Genomic DNA, 15,272 nt, shown 5'->3' with positions numbered 1-15,272 from the left:
TACTTTTCAAAAACTTTATACTATTTATACCTTCATCTTCTCATCCTATGATTGGCACAGAAAACCGATTTCTGTTAAGGTCCAGAGTTACTGAACGGTGCTAAACTGTAAACTACAACACACATCACTGCGAAATACTCAAAGAACTAGATTGGTCATCACTTGAGTCTAGGCGCAATATTAATCTTTCCTGTCTTGCTTTCAATTACTTTCTGGGTAAGCTACCCGCCTATGTGACCAAGCTCCTCACCCCTACCACATGCAGCACTTATCATCTGAGATCTGACTCCAAAAGACTTGTTCAAGGTCCCAAGGTTCAGCAAAGTATCTGGCCGTTCCTCCTTCGTACCGTGCCCCCCAAAACTGGAACAATCTACCATAGACTCTCACAGCCGCCAGCAGTCTAAGTTCTTTCAAAACTAAAGCTGTCTCACATTTTAATCTGGTCTGTAACTGCTACATACGTCTATAATATATATTATCTCTAACTGTGCATGCTATGTCTTGTATATAATGTATAACCCTTTTCACTTAATGTAACTATGCATTTGTAACCATGTATTTGTCATCATAACTCTATGTCCGGGACATACTTGAAAACGAGAGGTAACTCTCAATGTATTACTTCCGGGTAAAACATTTTTATAAATAAAGAATCAATAAAATTCATGGCCCATTGAAATGAATGGCTGTATGGTGTTTTATGGTTAAGTACCACCCTAACAACACTGAACAATAACATGATTTATCTCACAAGGTGGAGACGAATGTCGTTCTAACAAAATACTTAAACATTGCTTAAAAAGCACAACCATTCATTAAAATGGATAAGGGGTCTATGCCAACCACTATAAAGATGGTTCCTTTGGAATTGAACAGACAACACTCAAAATCTAACTAGAAAAATGTGTATAAACTGCGCACAGATTGTGTGAATTACTTGTATTAATGTGACCAGTGTTCAAATATAAAGATAATTAAAATAGTGATATTAACCATAGAAGTGCACCAAGGAATAAAAATATTTTAGACCTTTTTGATTGATCAACACCATATAGATCACATGAAATAGAAGAAAGACAGCGCACCACCTCTCATAGTGTAAAATTTACAAATATAATTGGTAGTAATAAAGTGGTAAGATATGCACGTACAGCAAGGATCAATTAGTTAGGCTGGGCATGTTTACATGTTACCGCTCGGTGGTTGAAACGAAAAAGTCTGATGTATATCAGCTGTTCCCACAGATTTCCACGCCGATAGCAGCAAAAGTTCTTTATACAGGGCTGGAGGAAGCTTCAATGGAGGAACTCAAACCGGGAACCCGTCTGCACGATCGTCCGTTCAGAGACGTGGATTTCCTTCCAAGCGGCGGTCTTTACAGCATTCTGGCAATGAAACAGGAACCAATACACTACCCCAACACTGCTGGCTCTGGGGATAACCCCACAATGCGAGCTACGGCACCACTAGCAGCATCCCTGAGGAAGTTAGTTAATCTAACGAAACGCGTAGGAGTTTGAACAGTTTATTGGCAAATATCTTTTCTCCCCTGTTTCACTGCTGGAACTTATTCGGTTAACCTTTGGCATTTTGTCTGAGTCAGTGCGGGTCTGCTGTTGATACAGTGTATACCTGTTGTTGTCAGTGTGCTGCTAGTGGTGCCGTGGAGCCATGGTTTATCCCCAGAGCTGGTAGTGTATGGGCTCCTGTTTCATTGCCGGACTGCTGTAAAGGCAGAAAGAGACAGGCTCCAGGACACACACAAACTGACCCTGATCGCTTGTTTGATGAAACAAAAATAAAAAATCGTGGTCCCAATGTAGAAAAAAGTGAAAAATCTTTATTGCAGCATACAAATGTGTAATATAATTTAAATGCCCCGCTACAGCTTGGTCATTCAGTAACATTCAAATAGGGTAATGAGTGCTTCTACTGGGTTCTTGCTCTCTGTATTTAAGCATACAAAAGTGAACAGTATAAAACCTCCCACGCGTTTCAACCAATGACTGGTCTTTCTCAAGGAGTCATCATTGCACTTTGTGAGGGAGGAGGATACTAGAGTGTTTCAACTGAAGACACAGAAGACTTACACTGCCCCCTTTCTTTACCCCACCTCCTCCCCTTGGATGTGGCCTATTTGATTATGCTCCCCAATTACTCTCCCCCATCTGATTCATACTGATTACACATATCCTGTTTCGTTCCATCTATACCTGGAGCGCATGGCAGATTTGTACACGGAATGCTGTAAAGACCGCCGCTTGGACGGAAATCCACGTCTCTGAACGGGCGATCGAGCAGACGGGTTCCAGGTTTGAGTTCCTCCATTGGAGCTCCCTCCAGCCCTGTATAAAGAACTTTTGCTGCTGCCAGCGTGGAAATCCGTGGGAGCAGCGGATATACATCAGACAATTTCGTTTTAACCACTGAGCGGTAACATGTACCCTAAACATGCCCTGCCTAACTGATTGATCCTTGCTGTACGTGCATATCTTACCACTTTATTACTACCAATTATATTTGTACATTTGACACTATAATAGGTCGTGCGCTGTCTTTCTTTTATTTCAAACACTCACAATCTGTCAGACAATTCACCTGCTATTTGTGACTGAGATGTTGTAATAACATATGCTAGCAAGTCTGGATAAGGAGCACAAATCAAATGTTCGCTAGGTTGGGGAAAGTGGACAAAGGGAGATAACATGTTCCCTAGAAACATGCAAAGAGTCAAAGCAATATGTTAATGCACCAAGTTTGCTAATGGTAGTTCAGTTATCCCAGGGTACTGAATCAGTTAAAAGTATCGAAGTTGCATCAGTAAGCAATAAGGAACAAACAGCTGATAGCTAATGCAACTTAGCAGTGTATTTACCAAGATACTGAGAACAGTCCAATTTTCTCTCCCATATTTACATCAGGTGTAGAAATATACATGTGAATTGAGTAAGCCTGTCATGTAAACAAATGGGAACATGCTCTAAAACAACAGACATTACGTCATGCTCAGCCATCCCTTGCTAAAGTTTATGCAGAGGGTTGTAAACATTATACGTTGCTTAATATCCTGAATTCCTTCAACATATGCTTACTATCCTACACAATTATAATCAACAAAGTATTTCCATACTGTTTAGATTTCTGTAACAATTCGAGTCTGTCTGTCTAATTCTGTTTTCCTATTTTTTTTTTTTTTAAATTTTGGGATTATCTTTAAAAAAAAGTGGGAAGGGAAATATACTCCAGATGACGAACCAAAATGTATAAGAACCAGTGAAGAAGTCGAGCAGTTGCTTGGAAAAAATAATCATGGCATCTGAATCGTGATACAAGAACATGCTATTATTATTATTATTAATAATAATAATAATAATAATAATATTATTATAAAGTGCGATATCACATACTTGGCACTACTGCACGGAAAGCCCTAGTGACTTTATTGGGGCTTTCTGTACGGCTGCACCGGATCGGCGCTATTGCAGTTTATAGAATAAGGCCTCTACACTCTTATCGTTTCCACTTGGACATTCACTTTGATCAGTCAATGGAATTGGTTTGATTTTGCAGTGGATAAAATGCATTTTGGTGGTTCAAAAAGTGATCTTTGAAATGAATGAATACAAATCCGCAGCCACATTGGTGTTTATTAGCTATATAAAAAACATTTGATTGTACATTTCATCCATCTTGGATATGTTGACTAGAGAAAATGTAAAAGTACTATATTGGTCTTTAAAGGAACATACTGTATACAAGAATCAATGTCCTCAGTTGGATTACATGAAGATAAGAACCCAAGGCTACAGTAACTAGTGTGTGCATCAGGGTGACACAACAGTATATCACCAAACCACAGCAACACTCAAACAGTTATTCAACACTTTAAATTGTTAAAACAATTACCCACAATTTATTAAAGATGTCTAATAATAAACAAGTAAAAAGATATGTGGACTACAGTACCACAAGACCAAACTAATTTTGGAAACTCATAGGATATAGCAGGGGGGTGTGAGATTTTTCGGGGGGCGTTGGAGGTTGCAGAGGCCCCGTGCTCTTCCCCAAGGCATTTAACTTAATGCCGGGGGATCGCGTGGGGCCTCTGCAACGCTCAACTTACCGGGATTCAGAAGCATGGCGATGCGTCGCCATGGCAACACAGCGTCAAATGATGCCACAGGGTCACGGCGTGAGGTCTAATGACCCTGCAGCGTAATTTGATGCCAGAAAACAAGGTAGGGAGGGTGTGAGCACTTGGGGGGAGCAGGCAGGAGTTTGCGCACCCCTTGGATATAGATAAAGAGACAATAGAGATCAATGGTATTAAATCGGAAACAAATTGAATGGAATTAAATTAGGTCCAGCTTAGGCCATGATTATAGTAGCCTCGACGGCACGCGCCGCGGAAACAAATGAGTGGAAGTCAATGAGGGCAGCCATAGTGCGCGCTGGTGCGATATAGAGCGTGCGCCCGCCAGATTTTTTAAGCTACAAATAATTTTGTTTTTTTCGCGCGGCGGCCGCCACGTCATGTGAGCGGTTCAGCCAATGAGGGCAAACCAGCCTGGTGACGCCTCCACCACACCTCCGCAATCGCTCCATCGCAGTGCACCCATCGCTCGGGCGACAGGCGGGTGCAACTACTACAATCTAAGCCTTAGGGCTCGCTCAGACAGGCTGCTACGGCAGCTTGCTAGCGTTCGCGCCCCCGCCGCGTGCTCCTGCAGCACAGCGATCTGTGCTCAAACAGCAGGAGCCAGATCGCGGTGTTTGGGGGCGTGGCGGGGTCGTGTAACGAACGCGTCACGGAGCTGGTTCGCCTCTATTGACTGAACCAGCTCGCGTCACGCGACTAGCCCCAAATTACAATTTGGATTGTGCCGGCAAAATGTCGCAGTGACAACACTGCACTTTGCCGCCGGTGGAGTTTTCAGTTTGAAAACTCCCACCGCACAACTAAATTTGCGACGGACGGAGGTGCGCGCTTTCAGGAAAGTCATGGATACAGTATGGTCAGTAGGAGAATGAAGATGGGTTGGAACACTTCCTGAGGAATGAATACTGTATCAGGGCAACTTTCAGCAAAGATATCTAACTCTAAAAAAAAATTACATTTAAAAAAGAAAATGCAGGACATGCATCGTGGGCAAGATACTAACATTTGATGAGATACATTTATAGGCTTCTAGTGAGGGTGGGGGGGGGGGGATTCTGCTTTAACCGGAGCTGTAAGTATAGAAAAATAGAAATTCCACACAACTCAAAGAAGCATGAAATGATGCGAGTGGGAGCTGGAAATTCGCCATAGAGTTAGATAAACGAACACAGGTTCAGGAGTAAACATAAGTATTTAACAGTTTGGCTTAATTAACCAATACAGAGCTTGATAAATCTGGTGTTGAGATGGCCCAAAACAAAAGCAGCACATTACTGTAAGTCTGCAAACCACATTGTGCAATTATAAATGCATTTTACAGATTGAAAGGGGGATGTTAGCCAACGGACAAAAAAAAAACTACTAAAAGACCGATTTTCCCAAATCCTCTAAAAGTTTTATAAAAAAAAGGGCTCAGACTGAATTTTATGAAGTGCTAGTCTGAAGACTTGGCCATGTTAGAAGGGACATGGATAGCTATAAATGTACTGCAATTGGCTTGTACATGCAATCACAAATAAGTGTTCTAATCAGAGTAATGTATTGGGCAAAGTTCAAAGAGCCTATTATTTTAGCTCAACTCATGGATCGAACCGTTATAGCAATCTAAATAACTCACCTAGTTTTTAAGCGTAAACTTGTCATGCCACCAACATTTCTAACAAATCTTCTGCTATGCTCCATTCATAATGCAATATATTCAACACAAGCTTCCCTATTTCATAAGACACTGCCAGCATGTCTTATTAAATATTGCCACTCTGTGTATTATGTAGTAACACCATCTATGGTTCTTTACTGATTTTTTCCTTAATTAGACTGTAAAGTGTTATTCAGTTCAGTACAACAAAATATAACAATATAACAGAATGTAACAGGAAAACTGATTTTCTTAGGGCGTAGGTTACAGGTTCAAACCCAATTTATGATAACATGCAACAGTGCTAAAAAGTTATACAAACCTTCATGAAATTAGCGTTGTATGACTTCATACTGTACATATGACGCATCATCTGTTTTAAAATGATTTTTGGAGCATCAATCATGTTGAATACCTGATTGATACAATTTAAGTGAAAACAAAATTGTGTATTCATTCATTTATTTATAACTAGATTAGTAAATATAAATTATTAGTGTAATATTATTTATAATGACGGCTGTGAAAATAATTTGTTAATCTATATACTGTAAGGGGCGAGAAAGTTTGTGAACCCCAATGATGTTTACAGAAATTCCATAGTTTTTCCATGATAACCTTCTTGAATCAAAACCAGTCTTTTCTTAAATAACCAACAGGGTTTATATTAACTAATTCTATGTCTTTTGAAACAAAATTAAATATGAATTAGAGAAGCAATGAGTAATTAAGAATCAGGGTATGTGCAAAAGTAAGTGAAACCCTGGTTTTACCAGCTACATTTAAAGGGGATAATTAGAATCAGGTGTTTAAATAATTAGGTAGATCTTCAGGAATGAGTTTGGGATGCCTGACCCTATATAAAGATCAGAAACTTTGTGAGTTTGATCTTCACCATAGAGGTGTGTTGGAACATGTCATGCCATGATCCAAAGAAATCTCTGAGGACCTCATTGTCATGATACAGAGGATTTGGCCTGGGATTAAAGGGGTTACACCCCATTTGGCCACCCTGTACTCTCACCTGGGAAGCAAGGGGTTAACTAGACTGGGGTCCAGTAATGTGTTTTTGCCTTGCTTCAGCCATCCAACTGTTTATTCCCCTGTATAAATGTATTGTTTCTGGGCCAGTGTCTGCACCACACACACACTGGGGCTTAAGGGGTTAATGAGCGGCAGTTTAGGAAAATACATTAGGATGCGTGGTGTCTTTTCAGAAATCTCTGGGCTTCAAAAGGCTTGATTGAACTTGAGTGTGAAAAGTAGAGGGGTTTTTTAGTGTACAGTATGTTAATACCTAATTTGCCGGCCAAGGGTATATTGCTGGGAGACAGCTAGGACAGGAGGTTTGGGGCATTGGGTGTGAAATATAGCACCAGTGACAGATGTCCACTACACAGCCCTGCTTCAAAGGATTTCTTGATGGGGCCAGGGGTGCGGTTACGCAAGCAGATATCAGAATGAGTGACCTTATTAAATATAAGAATATTATGAGATGTCCTCGGCTGAACGTGCTAAAAGCTACATATGTGTATTCGTGGGACCGAGCCGCAACTAACGATTACCGACACCTGATGTTTAGCAGGTCCTAAGAGACAGATATTAATATCTCTCTTAATTTTAATATTACACGGTAATATTTAGTGTTATTGGGAGCGTCATGTGTGCCGGAATGTATTAATATGGCTCACGTGCCAGTAAGTACTACTGAACTGAAGTTATGAAGTTATTTAGATAGGAAAAGAAGTTTTTAAACGTCGTTGGGTGGGAGGAGTTTTACTCTGAGGAAAACTGTCAAACTCACCACTGATTTATGAGAGAGGCTGGGTTTAGGTTGTGTTCAATGGGAAATAATTGTATAAGAACCAGGTTCAGCCTATGGCTATTGTCTTTCATGTGTCCTTCATGTGTCTTCATGATCTGCATGTATTGCGGTGATGTCAACTGAATTATGGAAGAAATGGCCCATCCTGTATCCTGATGGCTTTCCTGTTTTAACCTTTAAGTAAGTGTCCATATTTTGCCTGTTATTTGTATATCTCGTGTGTTCACCTTTATCAAGGAATAAATTATATTTTATCATATCTAAGTCTCGTCCGGTTCAACCCAGTTATATCTTTGGTGGTGTATTATTAATAGCCTGTCACAAAGCTCCCATCACACTCATAAAAGCAGTTATTGATGCACATCAGTCTAGAGCGGGTTATAAAACCATTTCTAAGGATTTGGGGCTCCACCAATTAACTGTCAGACACATAGTCTACATATGGAGAAAGTTCAAGACCGCAGTCACTCTACTCAGGAGCGGTTGTCCTACCAAAATCTCTCCCAAGAACAAATCGGCAAATCATCCAGGAAGTCGCAAAGAACCCCAGAGTAGCATCCAAGAATCTGCAGCCTTCTCTCGCCTTAGCTAAAGTGAGTGTTCATGACTCAACTGTCAGAAAAAGACTGAACAAGAATGGTGTTCATGGAAACATAGCCAAGAGGAAACCACTGCTCTCTAAAAAGAACATTGCTGCCCATCTGAAGTTCGCCAAAGAAGACATAGATGATCCACAAGACTTCTGGAACAATGTTCTCTGGACAAACGAGTCAAAGGTAGAACTTTTGGACCTCAATGAGAAATGCTATGTTTGGCTAAAACCAAACACTGCATTTGAACAGAACAACCTCATCCCAACCGTCAAGCATGGTGGTGAGAGTGTGATGGTTTGGAGCTGCTTTGTTGCCTCTGGACTTGGACGGCTTGTCATCATTGACACAACCATGAATTCTGTATTGTATCAGAAGATTCTAGAAGAGAATGTCAGACCGTCTGTGAGATGAAGCGAAAGTGGGCCATGCAGCAAGACAATGATCCTAAACATACAAACAGATCTAGAGAAGAAGAAATTCTGCGTTTTTGAATGGCCTAAACAAAGTTCGGACCTAAACCCCATCGAAATGTTGTGGTTGGACCTGAAGCGAGTTTCCATGCAAGAAAGCCCTCAAATGTCACTGAGTTGAAGCAGTTCTGTATGAAGGAATGGGTCAAAATTCCTCAAAACCGATGTGAGAGACTCACCAGCAGCTACAGGAAACACTTAGTTGAGTCATTGCTGTTCAAGGGGGTGCCACCAGATACTGAATCTAAAGGTTCACATACTTTTTCACACCTGGATATTGAATGTTGAATCATTTGTGGATAAATAAATTATGTATGTATATATGTTGTTAAAGTATCATGTTTTTGTGTCATTTGTTTGATCAGGTTATCTTTATCTATTATTAGAACTTAGATAAAGATCTAATAACATTTTAAGTTTGAAATATGTGAACCTTAAGGGGCTCACAAACTTTTTCTTGGCACTGTACTATGTCAAATACATTTTTGGGTGATGCATAGCAAAATCATTCAGTGCTAACACTATTAATACTCTGTTTAATGTTTAGGTCAAGTTGGACTTGGTAGACAATTTTGATGCACTATTAATTTATTTTGGGGGTGCAGAAATAATATTTTGTAGCAATTACCATTTACATATGTATGCCAAGAGTAGTCCTTTTCTGTGTGCCAAAACAAACAACTAACTTTTTTTGCCGCAGATAGAGAAATGTAAACTTGGTGCATAGATGCACACAAGCGCAGTTGAAATTGAGTTTGGCATGTGCCAATTGTGCAGTAAAAAAAACAGTTTGTGACGCTTCGTACCTTAATGAGACTGGTTACATATTGTAGAACTGCATTTTCAACTAAGCAGTTGGAAGCATGTAGTCATACTTGGCACAACTTTAAGCGGTGACATTCATTTTGATATAACAGGCATTGAACTTACAGTAGAGGCAACTCTTATTCTAACAAAAACCAGTGGCAATTCCCCAAAAAACCCAGGAAACACCCAGGTACATTCTGAATACATGCCTTAAACTTTCCTTAAACTAGCCCCAGCATTTCTGCATTGATTAATGGCCTATCAGATTAACAGCGGGGGTCCCTGGCAGTCCCATTCAAACTGAATTGGACTGCCAGGGATCCCTGCTGTGTTAATCCTATGGGTCGTTAGTCAATGCAGAAATACCTTAAACGTGCCTCAAACTAGCCCAGAACATACCCAGCACATACCCAGCACATACCCAGAATGTAACACGGCTAGTTTACGGCAAATGTTAGAATAAACGTTGCCTCTACTGTACATGTTACTTTAACCTCTTTTACTTTGGACGAGTGCAGCCTTGATCAGCATTGTAAGTGTCGGTATTACACAATGGATCAGACCAGACTCATTTCGTAAGGGGAGAAAAATGACCAGGGTAATCATTTTGTGTTGGAGAATTTCCCTTGAGGCGCATACTAATAAATAATTAACTGATGTGCTTAACCTGCGTTGATCATGTGTTCTGTACGCACTGCAAATGAACTTTTTGTAGTCAGGGCTTGGGTAAGCACACTCTGTATCACTTGTGCAGTTAATCAATTCCTCCTTCTAGGAAAGACTGTAGCTGTGGGGCAGAGCGGGAGAAGGCTCACCCATTTGAGTAATTGGTAGTACAAAGAATTCCTCTTATGAAAATTTATGCGGGACTAGAAAAGATGCCTTCTTATGCCAAATGTTCTTAGAACAATTACTTTTCCTTAAGATTAAAAAATGGAGTAAAAATAATTTTTAGAGAAAGATTAGACATAATATTTTTTTTTGCATACTGTATGATTAACAGGATTATTATTTTTTTACAAGTCACTGTGACACCTAGGATGTCCCCTGTATATCCATTTAGGTTGGTTAAAATTACCCAAATGTAGTGTGATAATGTGTATGTGTAGCAGGGTCCCCCTTACCTCCGACACTGGGGTGGGGAGGGGAGCTGCTCTGTTGCTCCGTGGGACCAGGGGGGAGAGTGGCGGAGACCATCTTGGGAATGGCACTGCCGTACAATTGAATGGGACTGAAGTTGCGGCTTGGAATGGCTCTGCATGTAATGTAGCGGAACTACGAGTCTCAGAATCCTCGGGGAGTGGGGGGGGAATAGAGCACAAGGGCTGTCCCAGCCAATGAGATGATGCAGCTCTTTTTGAGCAGGTTATCCTCTGCGGACGGAGAGCCCGCGAAAAAGTTGTATGGGAGCTGAGGAAGAGGGAGGTAGTGTCCAGGGAGCAGTTAGCTTCCTGGACTGGGCCAGTACATTCTCCTTGGCCCCAGATAGGCCCGATCCTACCACAGAGCAGTATTGTAGGGAAGGCCCTAGATAGGGACCTTCCCCATTAGAGCTGCAGCCTGCACTACTGCGACGCCAGATGGACGTCCGTGCGGCGACCTGCAGCCTGGACTGACCTGCACGTGGCAGCAGAGGTGGAACACTCCGGCTGGAGATTTCACCGCGGACCGCGCCCTGGATAAGGTGTGAGGGGAGTTGTGTTGGAGGCCCCGCTGCGTGGGACCTGATCCAGCATCCTCCACTCCTTATTCCCTGGTCTGGCCTGTGACCAGGAAGATACCAACGTGCACCTACACATCACAGGGGGTAGCGCTACCTCACACTTGGGTGGAATTGCTTGTGTGGACACCGGGGTTATAGGTGCCCCAGGCACCCTCAGTACTTTGGGGGAACCCTCAGGGTGTTGTATTATTGCGTTATATTGTTGGTGTATTGCAGTGAGTGGGATATATGCTATATACTGTTACAGTAAAGACAAGTTTTATATACTGTGTGTGTATATATATATATATATATATATATATATATATCTGGTGTGATATTGTTATTACTGATTGTATTGGTTCCTATGAGGAGTCATCCCGCCAACGCAAGGTTCCCTCATAGGTGGAGGCGCTGCACTAAAAGAGAGAGAGCTCACCCAGGCACCCAGAAGCGGAGGCTCAGTCCTCCTATGAGCGTACAGGTAACAGCAGCACGCGTAATCGCCTGTGGTTTCGGGAAAAGGGGTTACATATGTAAACCTTTATTTGGCGTAGAAATGTGATAATGCGTAATGCTGATAATACACTTATCCAGTCTGCTCACAAAGGAATCAGAGTTTGTGTTGCACAAGGGGCAGGTGCGGTGCTTGGGAACATTGTGAGAGTGGGGATGGGCGGCACTCAGGGCTGGGAGACGTTGGCTCGGAGAGCAGAGCCATTGTTCAACCCAGACACTGAGCGCACCTATGTCTGCGGAGATATCCGGATGGCTGGGGGAACTGTTACTGTGTATGAGCCCCATAGGCGCCGTTCCCATTGGCCATTTTGAAATACTCGCTCTTCTTAAGCCCACACCTGTGTGGTGTCCTAAACGCACAGTCACTGCCCCCAGCCTGGGTTGGTCCATCACATGCGAACCCTCGCTCTGGATTGGCCAGCATGTAGCATTCACGCTGTGAATGGTCGGCACCCTATCCTCCATGCTATGGAGATGGGGAAAGTATGTAAAAGGTTGCCAATCTGAACTTCAGAGTCGTCCCTGAAGTTAGTGGGGAAGCTAACTAAGCGGTGTGCTGCCAAGGCTTTGCTGTAAACGCCCCAGAATGAGGCTGGGTGCCGATCCGAGTGGGAGGTTTGAACTTGCGCTTCTGCAAATATTATCCCTGCGGACAGGGAAGTACTCCTGGATAAGCCTTGTGAAGCAATATCGAGTTCCTAGCGAATTAGGATTCCTCCCCCACCCCCCCCCCCCTGGTTTATTCCCTGTTTTAGTAAGTGCAAGCTCCTTTTGGTGTGTTTGTGTTGTGCTTATTGACTCTGGTCTAAATAAACTTTGTCCTTTGGGTCTGGTACTCGATCCCGGTGAATTGTCCTGCTCTCCAGCGACAAGACAGGAAATAGAGAAAAAGTGGGTGCAGCTGGTCGTGGGAAGCAAATAAAAGCTTATTTTTAAAATTCTATATGGCTTATAATAATTAGCCATAAAGTGCTGCTTTGCAGTGCCCTCCTGTTGTGGGTGGGGGAGTAGAGGGGGGTGGGGGTGTCAGTGTTTATTCTGAAGCCTGTGGGGTCCATGTTTGAATGCAGAGAAGAGCGTTTTGATTCACTTATTTGAAGCACAGTTTTGTCACATGAAAAAAAAAAAACAACCAAAAAATAGTATCTTATGGTGCAGAATGGTAGATTTACTCTCTACATCGGATCTGGCCAATTTGTTTGCGAAAATGAAATAAAAATAGTGAAGCAGTGATGCAGAATTCAATACGTCACAACGAAACGTACACCGTGTAACTGCTCCCCAACTCTTCCTTCAGACACTCTCCAAGTCGCAATCTGGTGCACATGGACAAAATTGGAGTAAAGTTCTGTGATAGATTGATACAGGATGAAAATAGCCCAGTTGTGCTCCAAAATTGTCTTTGCACAAACATACCCCTCTGAGCCTGCATGATGATCTTACTTTCCAGCCTACAATGTTGTATGGAGATCGCAATTACGGGCAGAAGATATGGCTGAGTGAGTGACTAAAACAAACTCAACAATTACTGGAATATAAAAACATGGCATTATATTTTGGAATAATAGATTATAAATAAAAAGATGATTGCTAAGCAATATATCATAACAATGTGCTTTTCGAATAATCCAATGACTTAGTGCACCCTCTCTTTCCCATAATGTTTTGGGATTTGTTTTATTGTTGGTGATACTCTAGATTACTAATGGGAATTAATCTTAAAAAGAAAGATATTCTGACAATCCAGGTAATGCCTGTAAAAAAAATGCATGCTTCCTACAAACTTGATGTAGAAGGATTTACAGTAGTAGTGCTTGTAGACAGCAGCTTTAGCAATTGTTCTCAATGTCAGGCAGTAGCTACAAAGGCATAAAACACACTATAGACTGAAACAAATGGAACATAACTTTGCCCTTGTTTAAATATTTAGTAAGAGCACACCTTGAATCCATATACAGTTTTGGGCACTTCACCACAAAGAAAGACATGGAACTAGAAAATGTGCAAAGTAGCCACAAAATTATTTAAGGGATTAGAAGGAATGATTATGTGGAAAGACTATCCAATTTAGGATTGTTTGTATTAGAAAAGTGGCGTCTCAGAGGGATATGATTACTGTTAACAAATACGTCCAATGTCAATGGCAAGGAACATTCAAAGGAACTTTTCATACCAATATGATACTAAGTCATCCTTTGAGATTAGAGCAAAGGAGTTTCCAGCAGCAAAGGAAAGTATTTATTGATTTTCTTTTTACAGTAAGCTGCGAAAATGTGGAATTAACCCATGGAGACTGTTGGTATATACACTAGAAATCTTCAATAAATCAGATTACACGTGTTTTTATAAAGGAAAAATATACAGGGATACTGGATACAGAAAAAGGTAAAACGAAGAAGAGCATTGATCCAGGGAGAAATCTGACTGCCATTACGGATGTCATGAACAATTTTGTGTTCCCATAATGTGATTGACAAACATTTCACTGGGGTTTGACATACTGTATGTCTTATTTCAAACTAATCTACTACAGTATGTTACATGGCTATTAAATGGCTGAATGCAGCTTGCCTTTAACCACGTTACTGCAATTAATTGCAGGCCCCTGTGGTAGCAAAGGGAGATTATGATGTGACTAAAGCCTACATTTAATAAAGGTTATTAAGTTGGGGGATCATATTTGCCGTTAAAACCAAAATGTAACCATAAAATACTTTTTCAGAGTTACTGACCAATACATTAAGATATGAGAGTTTCCTTTCTTTTAGTTTACCTGCAAGTGTGTCCCCTGGAGCTGATCGTGGTCTCCCAATGTCTGCAGACCCCCAGTTCCTGAGATATCTAGGTTGTTTGTGTGCCTCTTTTGACACAAAAAACGACATATGGCTGCCGGATTACACATACATTGGCCATTTTGAATATTCCAGACTGGCTGGTGGATGGCAGGGTCCGCAGCTCCTGAACCAGGGGTTCCACTGACATTGTGGGACCACTGATGAGCTCTGGGGGACTCCTGGTTCAGGTTAGATCAAAATTAGGTGGCATTGCTGCTTTAAACTTCTAATATTTCCCTGTTTGTATCGGAATACATGTCAAATGTAGTTCACTTACTTTTTAGACCACTTCAAACCTGGCAGAATATTCTAATATTGACAACTGGGAATAAAATGGCCGCACTAGATGCAGAATTGTGTTTGTCGTTTATGAGAGTTATCTACTGCAGAACTTAGGCAAAGCAATTGCGCCAGATTTATCAAAGGAAAGACTTCCAATAGTTTTTTTTAATGGTACATACAGTATGGGGGTGTTCTTTGCACACTGGTGTTACCCCAGTTACATAATTATACGCTTTTTTATATAGATATTTTAGACCTTTTAATATATATATATATATATATATATATATATATATATATATATATATATATATATATATTTAAAGTCTCAGCTCAAGAAACACAGAATATATATTTCTTTTCTGGTAACCAAAGGGTAAAAATGTGCCGAATAGGCCTGACACCATTTCCACGTATTTAAAAATGCAAAAAAAAAAAT

General features: G+C 41.2%; 1 protein-coding gene across 4 annotated transcripts in view; it reads left to right on the top strand.

Annotated features, from left to right (window-relative positions):
* Positions 1-15,272, top strand: part of JADE2 (jade family PHD finger 2) — a 352,120-nt gene that overhangs the window by 33,258 nt on the left and 303,590 nt on the right. The gene's annotated exons all lie outside the window — the stretch shown is intronic.

This window comes from Ascaphus truei, chromosome 5 (genome assembly GCF_040206685.1).
Source record: "Ascaphus truei isolate aAscTru1 chromosome 5, aAscTru1.hap1, whole genome shotgun sequence".
NCBI lineage: Eukaryota > Metazoa > Chordata > Amphibia > Anura > Ascaphidae > Ascaphus > Ascaphus truei.
Note: the sequence above shows the minus strand (reverse complement) of the source record. Positions and strands in the feature narration are given on the sequence as shown.